The sequence below is a fragment of the Halichoeres trimaculatus genome, unplaced genomic scaffold (assembly GCF_033239565.1).
Source record: "Halichoeres trimaculatus isolate MK-OKI-2021-1 unplaced genomic scaffold, fHalTri1.1 fHalTri1_scaffold_14, whole genome shotgun sequence".
Taxonomy (NCBI): Eukaryota; Metazoa; Chordata; class Actinopteri; order Labriformes; family Labridae; genus Halichoeres; species Halichoeres trimaculatus.
The window spans coordinates 13,933,768-13,954,635 of NW_027437192.1; the positions used below are offsets into that span (position 1 = coordinate 13,933,768).

A 20,868-nucleotide genomic window follows, 5' to 3' on the forward strand; every position below is an offset into this window, starting at 1 on the left:
TTACAGTGAAATAAGACTCAAAATATTACAGCTAAGCATAGCCTGCTCTATGCTAAAAGAGGGCACCCCCGCTTCATTGCAAAAAAAAAAGGCACTCCAAACACAGCATCAACCCAACATGATATATGGCATTAGTGTTATCTGTGCAACATAAAATCCAACAGCCATCTCCTCAGAGAGAGGAGGCATGCTGAAACTTGCTGCTGTACATTACTAGACATACTGCTGTACATTGCTTTTCTTTACAAGTACAAGTGTGTAGTTGCTCGAGGCAGCTTGTAAGACTGGGTGTGTAAGAGTCAGAGGGAGGGGAAACACAGGACTACAACCTGCTACAAGCCTGTAGTGTGATTACTTTGTTAGGAGGTCTCGCAAGCATATTGTGAGATATAACAACTATGCAGACATTTATAGACATAAAAAGCAGCTGAAAACCATAACTAAACATGTTTAAAATCTTACATTTTCATGGAGAAATGATCTATAAAGCAGGTACTGAAGTCTGGTGATACATTTTAATTCTAATGCTTTTTAAATTCCACATTTTAGTGAGGCTGAAGCTTAAGTTTAAGTATTTAGCCCCAAATTTTTAATTAACATATCCACAATATTGACTTGCTTTAACAAATATCATCAAGCTCCTATCTTATACCTCCTTTGCTTTAAATCTTAAAGAATTAATGTCAGGCCAGGAAACAAGCAAAGTTCGATCCAGTGAATCACAAACAGAGCCAGTGACAGACCTGAGTTTAAATAAGGACGGTGTCATTACTGATTCTGTTCCTCCATGCGGAAGAAGAGTCATAGGCACAGGAAAGTACATGCAAACACACACACACATACAAACACACACATATCCACACACACACATATCCACAACACTCACAGAATCTCCCGGGAGTCAGGGAGTTCTAAGTGCAATCTTTTCTGACACATACTGTACCCAAACCTGCTCACACTCACGGATTAACACAAATACACTACACTACACTACACTCACACACACACACACACACACACACACACACACACACACACACACACACACACACACACACACACACACACACACACACACATGTGTATACACATACACACAGAGAGACACATGGGAGTGGCTTGTGTGTCTATACATGATTAAAAGACTGAAGTGGGGCAGGCGCACATTTTAGCTCTGGTGAATTACTGCAGTTTCTTTTAGCCCATCCTGAATGCACACCACACACACACACACACACACACACACACACACACACACACTCTTGCATCCAACAAGCTCCATGTCCAATAAGTGTTCACGCTCACACTCACACATTAACAACCCACACAGTGGCCTATTGGTTCAATAATTGAGTGATTCCCCGATAAAGCAGCAGGGGAGAGGAGTGCTGGCCAGGCTAGACATTCATCTTTAAAATATACCCTTAGAGTTTCCCTGGTGCTTTCCTCCTTTTTGGGTTGTTGTCTTATTTGTTTGTTTGTTTATCTAAATTATACTCCTAATATGAAGCACCACATGCCTCCACATAAACTGAACAGGATCCCAAACCCTGTAGCTGTGATTTAATACAACCTGTAAGGCACGATGTATGGTGAGCGATTAGGTATGGGAAACAGGATCCAGACACCCCATCACAGAGTGGAGGGGGACACTTATTCCCTGGCTAGTAGTTTAAGGTTTTAACAAAGTTCACTCTTTGTCTCCTGGTTCCTGTCTGCTCACAGCAGATGAAGTTCTTCCAATGTGGCGTTGATGTCTGATGTTAGGTCCGTTAGACATGTCTGTAGATAGCATGATGCTACTCTACCCTGTGGTATTCCCTCTGTTGCTGGGTTAGCACAGCTAGCTTGTCCATCTTATTGGAGATAGATCTTAAGTTCCCAATTATGATGAATGGAAGGACGGGTCCATGCTGTCACTTCTTAGCTCACACCTGAGAACCAGCATGTCGTCATCACCTCCTTTCCCTCACCTTGTGGGGAAACATCAGGCCTTGCATCAGTTAGCATGCAAGGCTGCTAACAGCTGAGTTCACATTTAAACAATGCAGCCATGGTTACATGTATGACCTCCAGACAACAACGGGAGTAAAAATAGTAAAAATATCACTGAACCCACAAAAAGTTTGGTGTCCATGACCAACAAATGAGCCATGCAAAGCAATGACCCACTCTAAATACAAAGATTACGAAAAAGAGATGAAAAAATTACAAGAAACAGACAAAGAAGAGAGAGCTGCAGCAAAAGGCAGTCATAGCCAACAGGGCGGCGCCTAGCAACCAATCTAGTATGTGAATATATATACATATGTTGTTTGGCCTGCGGGATTAGCATGCTAACCAAAACTAATGTTTTAGACATACTGTTTACCAATCTGATGCTAACAGCAGCTAACTGTTTTAACTCACCTTACAGTCTGTGTTGTCAACAAGCAGAAGCTAAGCTCTTTGAACTCTTTTCAATCAACTGATTTAACAAAACGTGTTCCGTTTGTCTTTGGTGTTGCTCATGCTATAGAAAGTTGTAAATGTCGTCACAAGGTTTTGACCAATCAGCATTAAGCTTCCTACACAACTAGAAGATCAGTAAGAAAGTCAGGTGATACATAAAAAGAGCTCTAACGTAAAGCAAATTTTAAATTAAGCTAAAGCAATTATATTTTGGGGGAAACTAAAGGGTTGATTTTGAGGATAGAAAAAGAGCCCATTGAATTAAAAGATGTCAGAGCTAAATCAGTGATGTCGCTAAGTGGGAACAGCAGTAGGATATAACAAAATGAAAAATACTAAGTATTTTGAATGCTATGATTTCTTTCTTTCTCCTCTGCAAAGGGAACATCTCCATGTTTAAGCTTTGACCGTGAAATGGTTTATATAAACATCTGCAAATTTAAGAGATAGTATAGCTTTTCTAGTATTCATACATTAGTCTGAACTCTCAGAGCCTGATTCACCAAATTGCACAAATGAGCCTTAAAGTCATCCTGTAATTCTCAAAGCACGCACAAAGGGTTACATGCTCCATGGACTGCGCTGCAGAGCAAACAGCATGACTGTTCTCCAGTGCTGTTTGCATATATTTAAATGAACCATTACACATTCATTCTAAAACAAACAGGCCTTTCTCTATTCAAATGATACTCATCCCTAACACTGAGGCTAACACCACTGCGCAGCTAGAGTGAAATATTTACTGTCTGCTGGGAGCTGGAGGGAACTGCACCACAGTGTTTCGAGGAGTTGCTAAAAAAAATCTCAACTCTCGATGGCCTTAGAATTACACACACTTAAACTGGGTAAATATTTCCTTAAATTTATAGGTGATTATAAGATAAAATAAAATCTTTTTGCTCACTTGCTCCAAGAAGCAAGATAGATATGAACTGTGAAATTTGTTCCACATCTGTCATGAATCAATTCCACAATTTTTACGGAGCTCATCTTAGTCACAATCAGGTGGAAAACTGGAGCAAACTGCACAGTTTCAGAATAACAACTCATTGAAACCTGTCAGACATACTTTGGCCGGGTCAGTCTCACGCTAATGTTGAGAATCTGTTTTGACTCACAATGCCTGAAAAGACTGACTTATCTATTCGACAGGAGATGTTTCTGAGTTGTTTGAAAAGAATTCAAATCGGACCACATTTTGTTCAAACTTTAATCACTTCTCCATGTTACACAACAGAGCTGACGTTTTTAAACGTCTCATTCAGAAAACTGTCCCAACACTTCATCATGTTCCAGAGTTTTTATGAAACTACGTCTCAAGCATGTATTGCTCACCAACCACTGTCCTCTACTTTGCTTTTGAGATGAAAATGTGACACCAGAACATGTTCCCAATCTTTCATTGTGTTTGTATGTTTGTACAGCCGAAGGTAATTCTCAAAGAAAACGAGACAGTCTGAGCTCAGCCACATCTGGTCAAAACAGCTCTTTTATGTCCCGTGGAGCTTACAAACAGAAAATCGTATAAATGAGCACAGGACACACAGGCTTACTACTTTTTACGAGGCATTATGAAACTGTGCCTCAGTTTTAAAAGATTAGAAGTAAACAACACAACATAAACCCTCCAAATCTCCTCTACGAAGCCCAACAAGAGGGGACTAAGCAGTGTTACTATTGGTGGACTCTAATCATGTGTTGTACTTGACAAACACACTTAGGACCTTTGCAAAAAGTTCAAATAAAAACCTGCAAATCCAGGAGCTCATTAGCAGCCTTGTGCAAGGTTTCTGGGAATTAGAGCACAGGTCGTTTGTGGGACTCAGTGTTGTGATTCAGGGATTGAGAGAACAATTTTGCAATGTGAATCTTTAACCCTGTGGTTGTGTCCAGTTTTTTGACTGACGCATCAGGTGCTTGTGTTGCAACATGACTGAGAGGTCAACGAGGAGATGATCATTTCCAAGAGAGGCTTCAATGAAACAAAGAAATCCTGCAGCTCCATGGAGCCTGAATCAAGAGAAAAAAAACAGCTTCAAACAAGGACTACGATTATTCTGAAAGGTTCCAACAAATTCTCTGAATATTGCAACTGGCACAAAGGATGTTTCTCAAGTATTTTATCCTTTTACTCAGGCAACCCTGACATATGTAGTTCCCTCACTACTTACCCAGACAACCAAATATAAACACAAGCAGTCAGCACTAATAACCGAGCTGTGTGATAGTATCAGCTGACTCAGGCTTTGTAACCTTTGTGAGCAACATTTCCACACAACTCAAACTTACAGCCTGCATTAAAAAACAGTACTTTATCCTTCTGTTCAGTGACAACCTCAACTATTAGCTGTAACGTTTTAAAAACCTGTGACAGCTTCTTTTGAGAATGTTTTCCAAGAAATCCACCAAGGAGTCGTAAAACTTTGTGATGCAAACAATGAGGAGGGAACCTCCAGGGAAGCAGAGCCTGAATCACCTGAAGGATTTATACTAAAGGTCCTTATTGTCATCTCTCCCTTTCTCTGAGTCAGAGTTATCTGTAACAGGCATTTCACAGCATCCCACAGCTGCAGTGATACACTACACTGTTAATCCACCAACAGGGTATTAGCAAATGATAAGGGTCGCAGGGTTCAGGATAACTTTTGCTCTGTGGGAAAAAAGGTTGGAGAGTTCAGGTCAGTTTGACCAACCTCAGATCAGTGTCCAACAGATCAATGTTTGCTAGAAAGAGACCTTGCACTGTTGCACCTCCAAGAACAGATAGCACTGAGTGTAGCTTTAACGTTTTAATATCATTATAATGAATGCTAATCAACAAACAAATCAGCCCTGAGTCCTCTCTACTACTGAATGTACAACTTAAAAGCTAACATTTTATTGAGGTTTTAACAAGAAAACTGACTGAAAAGGATCCAATTCAAGAAACTGTTAACTTAGAATCTTTATTCATATTCAGCCACAGAGTGTATAAATACATGGATGGCACAACTGCTCCTTAAAAGTGAAGCCAAAGCTTTCAGCACCCCCTTGTGAATGGCTGCTGTGCATATGAAGCATGAATCCCAAATTACTCCGTGTAGTCTTCTCATTGTGCTGATTTTTAGTTTGAAAAAGTGTCATTTCATAGAGAAGTTTACTTTTAGTTTGTATAACTTGATGCAAAAAGATGTGATGTCATGATTGACAGCTCTGTTGACAAATGTGGGATGATCTAGCAGCAGCTATCGAGGCAGAATTTTGTCAGCAATTTATGTCAACGCACAGTCCACATTTAAGTGCAACTTGAATGCACCTAAGTTGTCAAGTATGTGATTTCACTACAAAAACCAAGCAAGAGTTTTATTCCAATTTGTAGCAAAAATTGTCTTATTAGGCTTAACTTATGCCACATTCACCCAAAAAGTGCAGAAAATGCCATATTTAATTACATTAGGAGGCAAAAGTAAGCCTTGTTAATGATATAAAAAAAAACTGCCAATGAAAAGGGAAAGTTGACAAGTTCAGTTTCCTCAAGTAGTGATATTGTCCCATTCAAGAAAAAAGACTTCCCCTTAGGTAGGCATAAGTATTACAAGCAATTTTGACTTTTTAAATGTGTTATACCTTGAAAATAAGATACTTTTTTGACATTCCAGATGAATCTAGCTAAAATGAAGTCTGTGAAGACTTTCTTTATAAGAAACAAAACAAAAACACTCACTTAATGTACACTTGTCTCAGTTACACCTTCAAATTGAGTCTTTGTGTCAGAGAAGCATCAGCATCACTGGGTCATGCAAACCTCTAATTCAACATTTTGCTTGTTATATCAGAACGACTCTTATAATAAAAGTTTGCACTCATAAGCAACTGCACAGTTAACGTATGTGTGCTGCATTAGTGACAGCAGTTATGACAGGAGAGTTTTGCTGGGTCAAGTCTGATGGCCTGAAACAACATGAATTTTGCATGCTCTCTTCACTCAAAATGACTCCACCCTTGACCCACATGTGCAAACACAAGCTCTCCATCCCCTCCCTGCATGCCAGTCCGTCCTCTTGCTTTAAGTAAGTGTAAATGGTATCCAGGCAGAGTCTCCTAAAAGGGTTACACTACTTCTCTACCCACACACCCCCTCTCTCGCTGCCATCCTTTCAGCAGCAGTGTACAGTTTGAGGTGGCGTGTGCTGTCAGGTTGCAAGATGCACTCGGGTATGCGTCTCACGCAGCCACGCTAAAGGTGGTGTGGGGGCACATTGTAGCAGATCTAGCGGCATGCCGTGTGGCCTTAAAACAAGAAGAGGAAGAAGAGGAAGGAGAGGAAGGAGAGGAAGGAGAGCACCTTTTCACTCTAAAAACAGTCTGTTGTTTCTTCTCAGGCTAATTGGTGATGAGAGGTTTGATTGGAAGCGAGGAGCTGTGCTGTTTGTTTTTTAAGGTTAGTGGTTGCACATCTGACAGGCAGGCGTAGTACAAGCTCACTGAGAATCTGTCTCCATGCAAGATGTCTTCAAGTGCTATGGGAAATATAAAACTCTCACACTCTCAGAACACATTAACGATCACGCAGTATAGTACAAGTGGCATGAAACCCAAAAGCTTTTTTTTTTTTTCATCTGAGTTTCACTTTTGTGACATTTATGGGTCAGGCCATCTGAGGGGAGCAGTGGAGAGCACAAAAGCCAATTTTAACATCTGACAACAGATGTCAGGACCACTCAGTTTATACGAAGGCATTAAATCAGTTCACAGGAGCACAGTTTAAAAAACAAAATCTCAGCATTCAAATGAAAACACTTAAAAGGGACATATCATGCTTGTTTCTCCTTTTCACTATGCCAGACTAGGATGCCTGTAAAGCATTTCTGCCCTCAGTACAAGTCATTTAGTTCCTTCATTGCCCCACAATAGCGTTCTCAATATCCTCATTTTAGGCCATTCTGAAGATCTCGTTGAAACGCTCCGTTTCGAGAATGACCTCCAGTAACCTCGCAACGTCACAGCCCTTTGTGCTCTGATTGGTCAGTTCTATCAGAGGGGCGGAGGGGGTAGAGCCAGGGGGCGGTTTTTGCAGCATGGCAGTATTTACAAAATCGCCACACTGAATGGAGCAGACCGAGCGAGTTTGCTGTTTGCCAAAACTTCACCGTAAGGCATTGATAGCACTAATAAAATGGCAGAGTGTAGGATACGTCCTTTTGTATTGGACCCTGAGTCAGACCCAGACGGTTCTGCAGCTCAGGAGGAAGAAAATCCACCTTGACACAGATCATCTCAGGACGCTTCAGTGTGGTGAGTCAAACCAGTTCTGTAACATGTATAGTTTATACATGGAAATATAGCCAGACTTCACCAATGAGCTATTTCTGTAACAGGGCTCCATCCTGCTCCTTCACTTTTCTCTGTCTGTTTTATCCATCATGCTGAAAGTGTAGTCTAAAGATCGCCTCTACCGTCAGTTTGTCACTATGTTAACACTCAGTCAAGTTAGCCAGAGCTAGTAGGGAGCTTTATTTATACTCGGCTCTTGGTGGGTGTATCCCTCGGTGGCGGTTGTGTGACTAACTGACTTCACAGAGGAGGAGCTGCTTTATCAGATTACTCCAAAAAAAAGAGAGGATCCTCATGTCGTCATTGAGGTTGAAATCTCAAGGCCAAATGTCAATGACCTATTTTCAGAGGCATCAAATCTCGTTCTAGGATATCAGAAAAAATACTATATCTCATTTTTTGAAAATTCAGTGGGTGAAAGGTCTTGTTTTCAACTTTATCAATTTATATGTAAATATTAAATCACAGATCAGCATGATATGTCCCCTTTAATATTTGCATATTTGTGTATATCTATGTTTCATACTAATTCAATTCCTCTTTACTTTCACTGCATTTGTGTTAACATTAAAAAGGCTCAAGAGACGTCACTCATGCAGGGAAAGTTTGGAGGGCGGCAATTGACATTTAAAAAACAACTCAGGTTCCCTCTGCAGCTCTTCTCTGTACCCTTAGCACTACTTACAAGCACTCCCATTTGAGAAACACTACACTGGTACACTATCAGACCATCAAACAGCAGACATAATACCCACCTACTGGTTCCATAATGATGATGATTACAAAAGCACCCGATCCTCTATATGTGGCCAACTGAGATCTGACTTCTGGGAAGTTTAAAAGTTCCCGTAAGAGCTATTAATGTTATGGAATGAAGAGATTGTTTTGGTCTAGAGCAAAAGCCTGGTAATTTCCCATTAGGTCAACTTTCTTCTTCTACCACAGGTATGTTCCCTGGGCAAGCCCCTACAATGGGTGTGAACAGCAGCATAAGCACAGCTGCACCAAGTGTGTGTCAGTGTGTTGCGTGTGCATGCAAATATCTGCTATGAATGGCTGCATGTTGTGAACGCTGTGTGTGAGCCTGGTAATGTGAGTGAGATTGATGTGAAATGTGAGATTGTGCATGGATGCGTTTCCTTATCTCCGCGCACGAGGGCTTCATATCATGAGTGTGTGGCTCACTGAAAGCACACAGAGTCATTTTGCAGCCAAGTTGCGTCCCTGTTGTGGCAGCTGAAAGCAGATGACAGTGTCAGGAAAGCAGACCTGGCTGGGCCACAATGAAATCTCACATTAACCTCATTTATCTGTGTCATAGCTCATCACCTGATCCTGCTAAACTATCCATCTCTAATGAGCACGCTGGCAACAACTCAAGCTTGAGAGGCAACTTTTCTGTTGCTTGCAGTGATGCACACATCCACACATTAACTATTTGTTTTTCTTACTAATTCTGACTCACCGGGTCTTATCTCACACAGCACTGTTGTAGCACACCTCCCTGACTCCCAAAGCCAAATGTCCCTGTTCCAATGTCATGAGCTTACTACACAACTAATGGACGGGCCAGAAATAATAGCCAGTCAGTCAGGCAGCCAGCGACTCAGTCAGCCAGAGGAGCGTCCAGAAAGCTTGTCAGCTAGCTAGCCTGCAGCCAAGCATCCAGTCAGATGTCCAGCCAGATGAGGCTGATCTGCGGTCGACCAGTGAGCCAGTAGAGAAGGGCACGCTGGCCAAGGCGCGACTACCAGCCAGATAGACAGACCGATGGAGGGAGCCAATCCATCCAACTCACTCTGTTCAGACCACACCACAGCTCTGCCGGAGAGGAAATACTTTTAGCCTTATGTGCACTGGTTAAATATTGCCTGTGGTTCAGTTTCACAGGCTTGTCTCAACCTGTTTTCTGGTTGCTACCAATCTGACTATACGATGATAATTCCTTCACCCATTCCTGGTCAGAAATCAGGAGACATCCAAAACAGCTTTCCTTTTTAGCCTGACTGGGAGTAGGTTCTTAAACGCACATGCCAAGTCAAGCACCATCAATGAAACAAGCTATTTGAGGAGGCAGTTATGTGCTGCGTATCGACTTCCTATGAAGCAAACAGTAGTAACGGACTTCAAGTTTGTGCCAACAACAACTCAAGTGAAGGGTGGGTTTTGGTATTCCAGGGATTGTTTCTATCACTGCCCGTTTTCCTGTTATTGAATTCCTCTCTTTCAATGCATATCCTCCTAGTTCAGACTTAAAACACACTTGGTATCACACACCCATCTTGCAAGCTTATAGTTGGATGCATTTAGTTCCAAAAATTGAGGTTAAAGCACCAAGACAAATAGAAGTCTAGGAAGATTATTTTTCTACTGAATCTAGCTTTAAGATTTAAGTTAATCCAGTATCAATACCTGCCAGACAACACATCGAAGACTCACTAAAATGATGATTTAGGGTAAGGGGAAGTGTCACAAAAGAACTAAGGTTGTAAGTATTCTGCAAAATAGCCTGCAGAGAAATGATCCCACAAAGACAAATGATTTCAGATCAGTGATAATTTGATGATAACAACAACAGTGCAGGGGCTAATAGAGAGTCAAAACAAGCAAATGTCTACAAACTATATTTTCTGTTGCAGTGGTATGGGAGGAGCTGTCCTAACATAGACAATTTTCAAGCCCTGGCATTGAAAATGGAAAGAAATAGATTAAAACTAAAAAATCATTAGTTACTTAGTCACATAATCTCTTCACAGACCATCACCTGTGAATGTCATGCCAATGCCCAGATAATAACAATAATTATATCTGTGCTTTAGTGAGTACACGGCCCCAGTTCCCAGCCTTCTCCTTTCATCTCTCCTGCTCATCACTATCTCTCTGGCTGTGTCCCAGGTTGTCAGCTTATCCCTGTCCCAGGCCTGGAGCTCTATGGGGAAGAGAGGAGTCTGCAGGAGCTGTCTGACTGCCAGTCAGTGTCAACTCACCACTGTAATCCTCTACTGCCTCCGATAAGGATAGAGCAGAGAAGAAGACTGGGGTTGTAGGAAAGGAGAGATGAGAAAACGTAAAAGCACAGCAATGTTTGAAACATATCATCAACAGACGGCGAATAACTAAACAACTATGAGTAACTTAACAAGATTCCAGTCTTCCTTGAACAGTGCTCACTGAGTGAGCCATAGTTGAAAGAGCAGAGAGACACTCTGCTCTATATGATACCGTTAAAGGAAAATGTGCTGTGTTTAAACCATGGACTATTTTGACGTAATTTTGGGGCTAAATGACGTGAAGGTACTGCCAATAGGGCTGCAACAGCTGAAACCTAATCCTTGTGGGAAACTGAACCTGATTATAGTAAGTCTACTAGAAATGCTTGAGTTTGTAACTAAAAGGCCTGATTGTTGTCCTGAATTTCCAACAACATTATTAGATATACTTGTAGAAACAGAAGTCTTGCTCAGTGACATTATGTTGGAAAATAAAAGTTGTTGAAGGAATATTCCAGCAAAAAGTGAATTTTAGTTCCAAAATAGGAAGTGGGTTCATTTTATGATTTCATCATTCACTGAGATTGAAATGTATATTGATCTTTGTAACCAAGTTGTGTTTAAAAAAAAAAACTTGGTTCTAAATAATTTTTAAAAAATAAAAAATGGTGATTAACTCTCGGACAAAGAAAACCTGATTACATGCCTGCAGGAAGCTGTCTGACACTTTTCCCTTCTGCCTGTAAACACTGTGGTAAAGTAAAAGCTCGTGTTAGTATGCTAAAATGTCAGGGTCCTGCTCACCCTGTCTTAATTCTGATTCACATAACCACCCACTCACTATGCATGACATCACACCCAAGGGTTAAAATCACTTTTAGAGGACTCACTTTAATCAAGACTGTGTTGGAGCTTTTGAGTCCCATTTTAAATATTCCTATTGGGGTTATAAACTGGAGTAACTTCAAAACTTTTGTACCAGTAAGTATCCCCGCCCCAACCACCACAGGATACATTTAAACAGAGAAAATAACTGCAATTGAGTGTCCTAAACAGAGAGAGCTTTTATCAGTTAGGTTCGGCCTCATTTATCTTGGCTCTCAAAAGGCCAGTGCTTAAAACCATTTCCTCTCACCCAGGCTCACTCGGACTTGATCAAATATAAATCAAGGCAGATGGATCAAAGGAGCAGCACACTGTATTAAGTATTGCATGATTTCTTACATGAGGCAGCAGGAACACTCCTTCCAGTGAGGGTTGATGAAATAGCTCTCCTCATTTTAACCCATTTGATGAGTTGCTTGATGCAGGAACTGAAATTTGTAAGCCTAAGAGCTAGTTTCTTGCCAGTAAGAGCTGTTATGTCATCACTTAAGACACCCAGATGTCCAGTCCAGTCAGAGCTGTTGAAGCAATTTGTCCAGAATACATTCAACTGTTTAGCATGTCAGCTAACATCGGCAGCCATTACAGAACCAGCTGAGTCCCAGAGCCAGTTTTCCCTTTCACAGTGGCTTATCGATCCAGCAGAGTAACACAAGTTCGTGGGATGGCTTTAGTCCTCTCTCTTCTTCTCCTCTCTCTCATTCAGACCATGGACCGTTCTTAGTCATTGAGAGAATAAGTATTGATTGGATGCTCCTTGAAAATAAAGACAATGGGTTCAGTCAGAGGGTCAAAGACTAGGGGTCGACCCTTAACCCTTGGCCAATTATCAGGGCCAATACTTAGCAGTTAACTGATTATCGGTACCTGATTCTTTCCCTCAATTGCAAATAAGATCCATTAGTGAAAAGGTGATCTACTTTAGATGGAGTTTGTAGTTTTCCAAATTTTGACAAAGAGGTTTTATGTCTACTATACCAGTTGAAAACATGGGTGAACTGTCTAATGCAGTACAAACAGTTAGTATCAGTCCTGGAAAACCAATATCAGCCAAACCAAATGTTGGACTGCACATTTATACAAGCACTATAACATTTAAAGGTGGAGTCAGCAGGATTTTCCTTAAAAAATAAAATGTCAGCTTCTACAGAAAAAGCCCTCTTTGATCGTCACTTCTGGGCCTTTATACATGGGTGTAAGTGTCTGTATCTGCCTCAACCCTCTCCTCTGCCTGTATGTTGTTGTTTCGGTTGTTTCGGGGAGTTTCTGGGAGGAGAGTTAACATGGTTACATCAGCCAATCACAGAGCGCCTGGTGCGTAAGTGAGTTTGATCGTTGATTAGCGAGTGGAAGAAGCTAGCTAGAGCAGGTAAGACAGTGGACGTACCACGGAGCATGAAAACCAAAACCAAAGTGAAACAGAACGCCAAACATATAAAGCTTTCTACTAAACAAGGGTGAAGCTTGGCTCAGCTTGGAGAGCAACTCAAGATGAAGAGCGACGCAAGCTGGCTTTCTACTGAGCAGGTATGTGTCAAATAACCCAGTGATTAGCTTATGCTAACATGCAAAGTCAGGTTGAGGCTCTTGAGTCTCTTCCACATAGAAACATAATGCTGCAGTTGGTTGCTGGCTAGTCAATGTGTTCACGTAGTCTGTATTCACATTTTTGAGGCTGTGGGTGTGCGCTGCCGCTGGCACTGAGCCAAGGAGGAGGGGCTAAATTTGAATGTTGTGTTTAAACTAAAAATCTAAAGAAAGAATATTGGAGAAATGGTCTGTATTCCAGCTGATAGAAAGCCACAGTCTGGCCCATCATCAATCTATTAACTTTAAATAGGACCATGATTTTCAAAATTCACACTGGTATTCTCCAAAGCTGTTCAAAAGAGAACTTCAAACTAGCAATTGGTATCATACAAATACTAATAACGTGATAACTATGGCAAAAATTCAGTGGAGAAGAAGAGTAAATTTTTCATTGACTTCCTTTACAACCAGTGGAGTCGCCCCCCAGAGGCTATTATAAGAAATGTTACTTCTCTACCTCTGCAATTCACTCCTCTAATGCAGCACGCACACACACATGCAGTCACACAGCATAATGGTATGGATCCACGACTGCAGTAAAGTGGTAAACAGAGGAGCGATGATTTTTTTAATTGAACCATACATCTCAAAAATGACTAATGAGATGTCAACAAGTGCATCAGTGGAGTTCAATGCTTTCACAAGGCCATATGAAAAATGAACTCATTGACCCATATTTTATCAATGGCATGTTTTCCCTCTTTACAGATGAAGTGCAGATTGAAGTGCCAGCCATTTAATCTCAGTTGAATTAATTGAATTGCTGTTGCTGTCCAGTATAGACAGCAGTCTAAGGAACACAAGCCTGTGCACCATAAGCAATAAAGGCACCAAGGATCACACAAACACACATACACACACAGTGGAATGTTCTTTCACACAAAATACAAAAAAGGAAAAAAAAACTCTCATTGATCCCCTTTAAAAGCACTATTCTGTGTGTGACTGTGTGCTTTCTCTTGTGTGCATGCACGTGCACTCAGTGTGTTCATGAATAGAGGAGGATGAAAGGGAAAGCTGAAAAGGTCTGAGCGCGCTGCATGGTTCAACCAGACAGTTCAATCTCTTGATCTGCCCCCACTCCCACCCACCTCTCTTTATGTTTTTCAAAATCATTTTTTTTCTGTTTTTGGTGCTGCTTTGATTCAGTACAACCCACATTGCTGTTTCTGAGTGAGTTACAGCAGCTTCTTCAGCAGTGATAGTATGTTTCTATACATCTGTTTGTTTTGTGTCTTGGTTCCTCAGCAGCGACACATAATTCCATGTATGCGCACGTTATTGTCACAGGTGTCTGTGTTTGCTGTGGCCCCTTATGGCACACCTGCACTACATGTGTGCATAAGGGTTGCAGTCAGGTCTGAACAGTAGGAGGTAACAGGTCTTCTATGACACAGACTGCTGTTTGATTTGGGATGCTTTGCATGTTTTTGAGGTGTATTTATCTGGCTAACCCTCCCTCAAACCTCTGCCCATCTCAACATTAAGTTCAGATCAGTGTTACTTTGTTTTAACTGTTCTCCAAAAAAAACAGTAATTTGCCTTAAGACGTTTCCTGCCAAATAAACAAAGACACAGCACTAAGAGCTCATGTGGATTTTGAAAAGTGGATAAATTGTGCTTTTTGTTTTTGCCCTTTGTCTGCATTGTCTCACCTGAGAAAGTCACTCTGTTAGCAAATGTTGAAAGTTAGCCCTGTTGTCCTGACTAATTCCTCTTCAAATATACACAGAAACACAAAAAACACCTGTTTCGGCACCTCACCGATCACTCACTCTGTCTGTATTTGCAGGTTGGAGCCATAAAGTCTTTTCTGTCATTTATTCATTCAGCCGTGAAACCTCCGCCCAATCATTACCTGGAAATCTGTCTTAACCACACACACACACACAAACTTTCACTCCCTTACACATAATTCTTCTTTTTATCCTTACACAGGCAGCAAATTCCCAAGACAAAGAAAGACTCTAGTATGATCTAGCAGATGTGTGTATTCATGTGTGTGTGAGTGTGTGGGTCGCTGTGCACATATGGCTCTGACAAATGAGCCAAGCTCAGTTAAATGGCTTGTGATTAGGACACATTGGCTTCTAATTGCCTCTCATTACCATTTGAAAGTGAGTGGCGGCTGGAATCAAAGGCTATGGTGGCAGTAGTAAGTGTGTACAAAGTGTGTGAGTGTGTGTGTGAGTGTATGTATGTGAGTGTGTAGTAGGTGGGCGGCACAGCACGCCTGATTTACAGCAGCATGACTGCACAATAGAGCACTATATAGTTTGGTGTATCCTGTCGCAGAGCCTCGATTTTCACCATCATAACCACAAAAAAGTGTGAAGTAATCAGAAAAACATTGGACCTGCTGCTCTCCAGATGAATCACAAATATATCTGCTAACAACTACAACTACTCCCTCTGCTGTTTCATATATACAGCTTATTTCTACTCCATGACACAACTGCAAACTCAAAGCTCATTCAAGCAGAGCCAGATTCAGCATAACCTCCTCTCAATCTCTACTGTTTAACCACACTGATACAAATTCTCAAAACCGCTGTGCCAAAACAGTCATATTTGATTTCGGGTGCAGCCAGCCTCTCCATACACACTCGCTTTTGTCTAGGTGTCATAGTAAATCAAGTGCAACCCTCTATTTGCAAGAAAGACAGTTAATCAACTTATTTCAACCACTCTTCATGGGATTCCACAGGGAATTGTTCTGGGTCCCTTCACCTTTTTCATCCTTCAAAGCTGCTCCTGTACAGGACTTAATTCTCTGCCATACATCCTTCTGACCTCTCTGTGAATACCTCTACTACATTCTCTGCCTTTCTGAAGTTGAGTCAAACACCCTTCAAGAAAAGTGTACCACTGCAGCTTAGAGAATAAAACAAAGGCAAGCCGCCAATTTATCATTTACTTACCCTTTAAGTTTGTACTTCCATCCTTTCCGGAGCAGAGCTCTTAAAAGAGATATATAGTTCTGTCATGATGATAAAGACCAGGGACCTTTTGCAAGAACAGCAAAAATAAAGATTTCCAAAATCTTGCTTTAAAACTAATTATCAAGCCCATTAAGCTGTTTTTATGAAGCAGTACAGTTCGTAAAACTTTACGATGCATGTTAAAAGACTCCAACAGTTGTCTTAAACCCAACTTGCAGACAAGTGAATCCCAAAGCAGCAGGAACTTGCGGTTTTATTCCATATCCAAACAGATGGCATCTGTCAGCAATAAAGGAAACGAGCCAGTTGTATCAGTGATTACATGTCATATAAATATAACCTTGGCAGACAATTTGAGAGGAGCAGGAAGGGGATTAGGGTAAAGAAAGCATGCTTATTGCGTCATGCTTTATTACAAAAATTAGATAGCATAATCCAATTAATCTTTATGTTTCCTATGACTTAAACACTGCACACATATTTTGACTAGACTACTGAAATTAACCAGGGTCCTTAAGTAAGCTACAGAGTGATATAAACTATATTTCTAGTAATAAAAAGAAAAATGCAAAAGAAAAATGTGTAACTTATGCAGAACAGATATGGACAAAGTTTAGGGATATGGATTTTTAGGCAAACTATATTATTCATGCAGCAGTCTAGGGCTGGACTGAAGACCTACTATGAAATTCATTTTGTCTGGAATGTTCCTTTACTCTGAATCTCCCTTATCTTCATCGGTAAAATATATCCATATGATGTATTTGTTGTGTGCTACATGGGAAAAAAATGTGGCATTACACATTTTTTATAACCTTGGCTCTATGCTTTACTATCATTTGCTTCACAGTGGGTGGGTATGGCTTTTAATGAGGTATGTGTACAGTTACAGTCCTCTTTAAGATAACTAGTTCAGTCACTGCTTGAGGGAATGTAGCTCACAAAGCTACAGGACATGCTTCAAACATGGGGGGACATAATCAACAAGTTAAGCCGGCTGACTCCTTTTCTCAAATAATTACACAAATTCCTCCAGAAAGGGGAAACACTTTAATCGTGACTCCAGCTGGTGGTGAGAGGGTAGCTTTTTCATCTTTTAGCAGTTATATTTTTCCATCCACTTGGACTCATTTGGATTCCATATTAAATTCGTAATGTCAGTGAAGGCATAGGCAACCTCTTGGGACGCATAGCCTACCCTGTGAGTGCAACTCCGAGGTGTAAACAGAGTAAAAATAGCCTGCTATCACAGGCTTCCCTACAGTCCCGTTATATAATGGTCCAAGCTAGGATGAATGACATCACGGGTAGTCCGGCAATCACAAACCCTATGTCCTTTACAACCAGCTGGCAATGTAAAACACCGTGTAGTAACACAATACGCAACATTCATTTTCAAAGCACATCAAGTTCATGCAAAATACATCTCTCGACGCTTTCGCCAACACTGGACAAATTATGTGGACTGTGGTTAGTTCTTCTACGTCTCTTTTCGAGTAGAGAAAACACTTCCGCGATGGTGAAACGTAGATAAAAATGTAATTCTCGCCTTTGACAGCCTATGTCAGCGAGAAAAGAGTTCAAAAGAAGGCAAATGCAACTGAAAGCAACGATATACAACACAGTTTGTTGGTGGAAATCGCTCAGAAACAGTATGCAAAGAGCAAATGTTTGAGTCGAGGTCGAGTGGCGCAGTTAGTGGAAGTATAACGCCTGCCCGACACCAGCCCGCCCGGCGGACGCGCTCCTCGCTCGGTCACAATCTAGCCAAACCTCCGCTCTCTTCCGTCCAACTTAAACACTACTTTGCAAATACGTGCCGAAATGACAAGTACATACACCCAAACCGCGGATCCCCCCGCACTGTTTGGCCACTTAATAAATAGGTCAGAGGGCGAGGTAAACATTTTCCAAGGCTTTGAAGTAAACCAGAGCTCCAGCGCCACCCTGCCCAGTTCTTCCAGCCATTTTCTCTCCATAGCTCCGGAGAAATAAAGTGGCATGGTGAAAGCAATGACAGGTTGGTGAAACGGGTACTGAATGAGCAGTTTTGTGTGACTTACTGTTGGGTGTAACGGGCTGCTGAGTTTGTGTCTCTCCTTGTTGCCAGGGCTCCCCTGCTCTGCTCCGGCAGGCGCTGACGGTGGAAAGCGTCTCCCCTCCTAATGATGTTTGCAGCGCACAGCTAATAGCTCTCTGCCCCCACCTCCTGAGAGAGAGGGAGTGTGTGTGCGTGCGTGTGTGTGTGTGAGAGAGAGAGGGAGAGACAGAGAGGAGTTCAGAAATGGAGCAGCTTGTAAGCTACTCATGCAAAAATATGAGAGAGCTCAGAGGAGAGCACACAGAAATACATGGCAAGTTCACTGACAGTAGTAGGGCGTTAAAATGCACAGTGGAGTGTGGCTGCTTAGATTCATAGCACGGGCTGCATTCCTTATAGTAGATTCTAGACATGAGCGATATGCCCATGGGCAAAAACTTGTCTAAACAGTATGGAAAACCTGTCCCTCAAAAAAGAGTTCTTTGATAGTTCATGTCCTAATTAATATCAGAAAAAGAAAATACAAATTGTCATCATCCTCTCTGCAAAATCATTATTAGTAAAGTCAGAATTTCAGCAACATGACTCAACAGGATAACTTTTTGTTAACTTTTTAACTAGCTCACAACTGTTAGGCATACTTGTTCTACTTCTTTTGAGGGGCAATGTTGAGTTTATCTCACCACTACAAAAGTTTTTACCTTGTGTTTTTGAGAGAGTTTGTCTGTGAGCACCATAATTCAAAAAGTAACACACAGATTTTGATGCATTTTTCAGGAAATGTTCAAAATGGGATAAGGAAGAACTAAATTTTGGGGGTGATCCGGATCACTGTCCAGATCCTGGATTTTTTTTAAAAAGAATTCTTTATCATTGTGAGATAGGGCCGTTTTCACCATATGTTTATTTAACGCCACCATAAATTGTCAGATTGCTTTGCAAAACAATACAAGACAAGGTCACAATAATTTCTGATGGATGTAAAAGTACGATCCAGATCCTGGCAATATTCTGGACACTAAGATCCAGAAAATGAAATATGCATTGTGTCATCATAATTTTCAACACTGTCAGGAAACAAATTATCATACAAACCTGCAGCTAACACCAAATGGTAGCAGACAGTCTGCTGAAAGGTAGTATAACATTAAAGTAGGGCTTAAGTGTTGTGTCACAATCACAATATGCTTGGCAGAGGTCTGCGCTCTCTGTAAATGTAAATGATCCAATTATTTAACCAGGCGCATCCATTTAAATGAAGAAAAATAATAAATAAGATATAATTTAAAAGAGGCTGAAGCAACTAGCTCCAAAATTAAAGGACATAAAAATTAACAGAGTGAATGAGAAGACTTTAAGTACCATCAGCCAGCATAGTTTTTATTATTCTGGCTGAAAAAAACACCTTCACAGTGAAGTTATTCAACCTAAGGAATACAAGGGAACTCAAGGTGTATTTGAAAACATGCCTTTCACACTTTAACTGTTATGTCTTGATAAAACATGCCACATCAGGCATAATTGCACATTTAACCCCTGACTTCTCTTGAAAAAGCTGCTGACAACAGGCCAGAAGGTTATGGCAGGCATTTGACTCAGAGAACTAGAGATCTCAGAGGGATTCAGCTCAGCTGAAGGCAGTGACAGATTATCAGCTGACAGTGACAAGGTGGAACGTCTCAGCTGCTGATAGCAACTGTTCTCTCTCTCTCTCTCTCTCTCTCTCACACACACACACACACACACACACACACACACACACACACACACACACACACACACACACACAACTGCAAACATGCTCTCGATGACGAAAATATGTTATCCAAAAATGTGCTCAGATAAAAAGTGTTGTGTTATTGCTTATTCACTTTGTGCTCAGGGTCAAAGTCTTCACTCTCACAACATGGTGTCTTATTTCTGTACAAACTGAATGTAGTTCAAAGAAGAACTAAAAGATCAGCCAGAATACTTTATATACGAGTCACCCAGTTAAAGTATCATGCTTAACTGTGTGGTGGGTTTTTTTCTCCCTTGACCTCCATGACCTCTCCCAGATTTTCAATATGGCAGCGAGCATCTTTCGTCACAGGACAGTGCAACCCGACACTGACCATGAGCTGTAGAGTGCACGAGGCTGCAGAGTGACAGACGATCTGGGATGGATCCCACTCCCTGCCAGTCATTCAATAAGTAGCCTATTGTCCACCACTCCATTGTGCCCGTGTCACATGTATGCCAAACAAAGAGTCAGCGAGGTAGGCTGCCCTGTGTGCCAGGGGGCTAACGTTACATTCATGGCATGGATGCATAGAAATGAAGAGACAGCGTCTGTGGGTGAATGGGCTTTGATATTTGAACGGAGAGGGGAATGAAAAGTTTCAGTTCACAACCACTCATAATGCAGACTGTGTTCATGTACATACTGTTGGCTGCTTAAAGGGGGGGTATCATGCTTTTTCAAATTTGAAACATGAATAAAAAAATTTAAAAAATAAAAAATAAAAACTGGTTGTCAAAAATTAACAAATGCAGATTTAAAAAAAATACATGAACATATGTTATAGAAATCCCAGAAATCCCAGAGATCTATACAAGGCTTGCTAGAACCATGAGGCCATCCCATAAAGATCTCCTTACTGGTTCATGACATATT

General features: G+C 41.1%; 1 protein-coding gene across 1 annotated transcript in view; it reads right to left on the minus strand.

Annotated features, from left to right (window-relative positions):
* atxn1a (ataxin 1a) overlaps positions 1-18,351 on the minus strand; it is a 111,774-nt gene extending 93,423 nt beyond the window's left edge. The window contains exon 1 of the mRNA XM_074686757.1: positions 18,235-18,351. The gene's annotated coding sequence lies outside the window, so the exon portion shown is untranslated. The remainder of the gene's footprint in view (positions 1-18,234) is intronic.
* Positions 18,352-20,868: the final 2,517 nt, after the last annotated feature.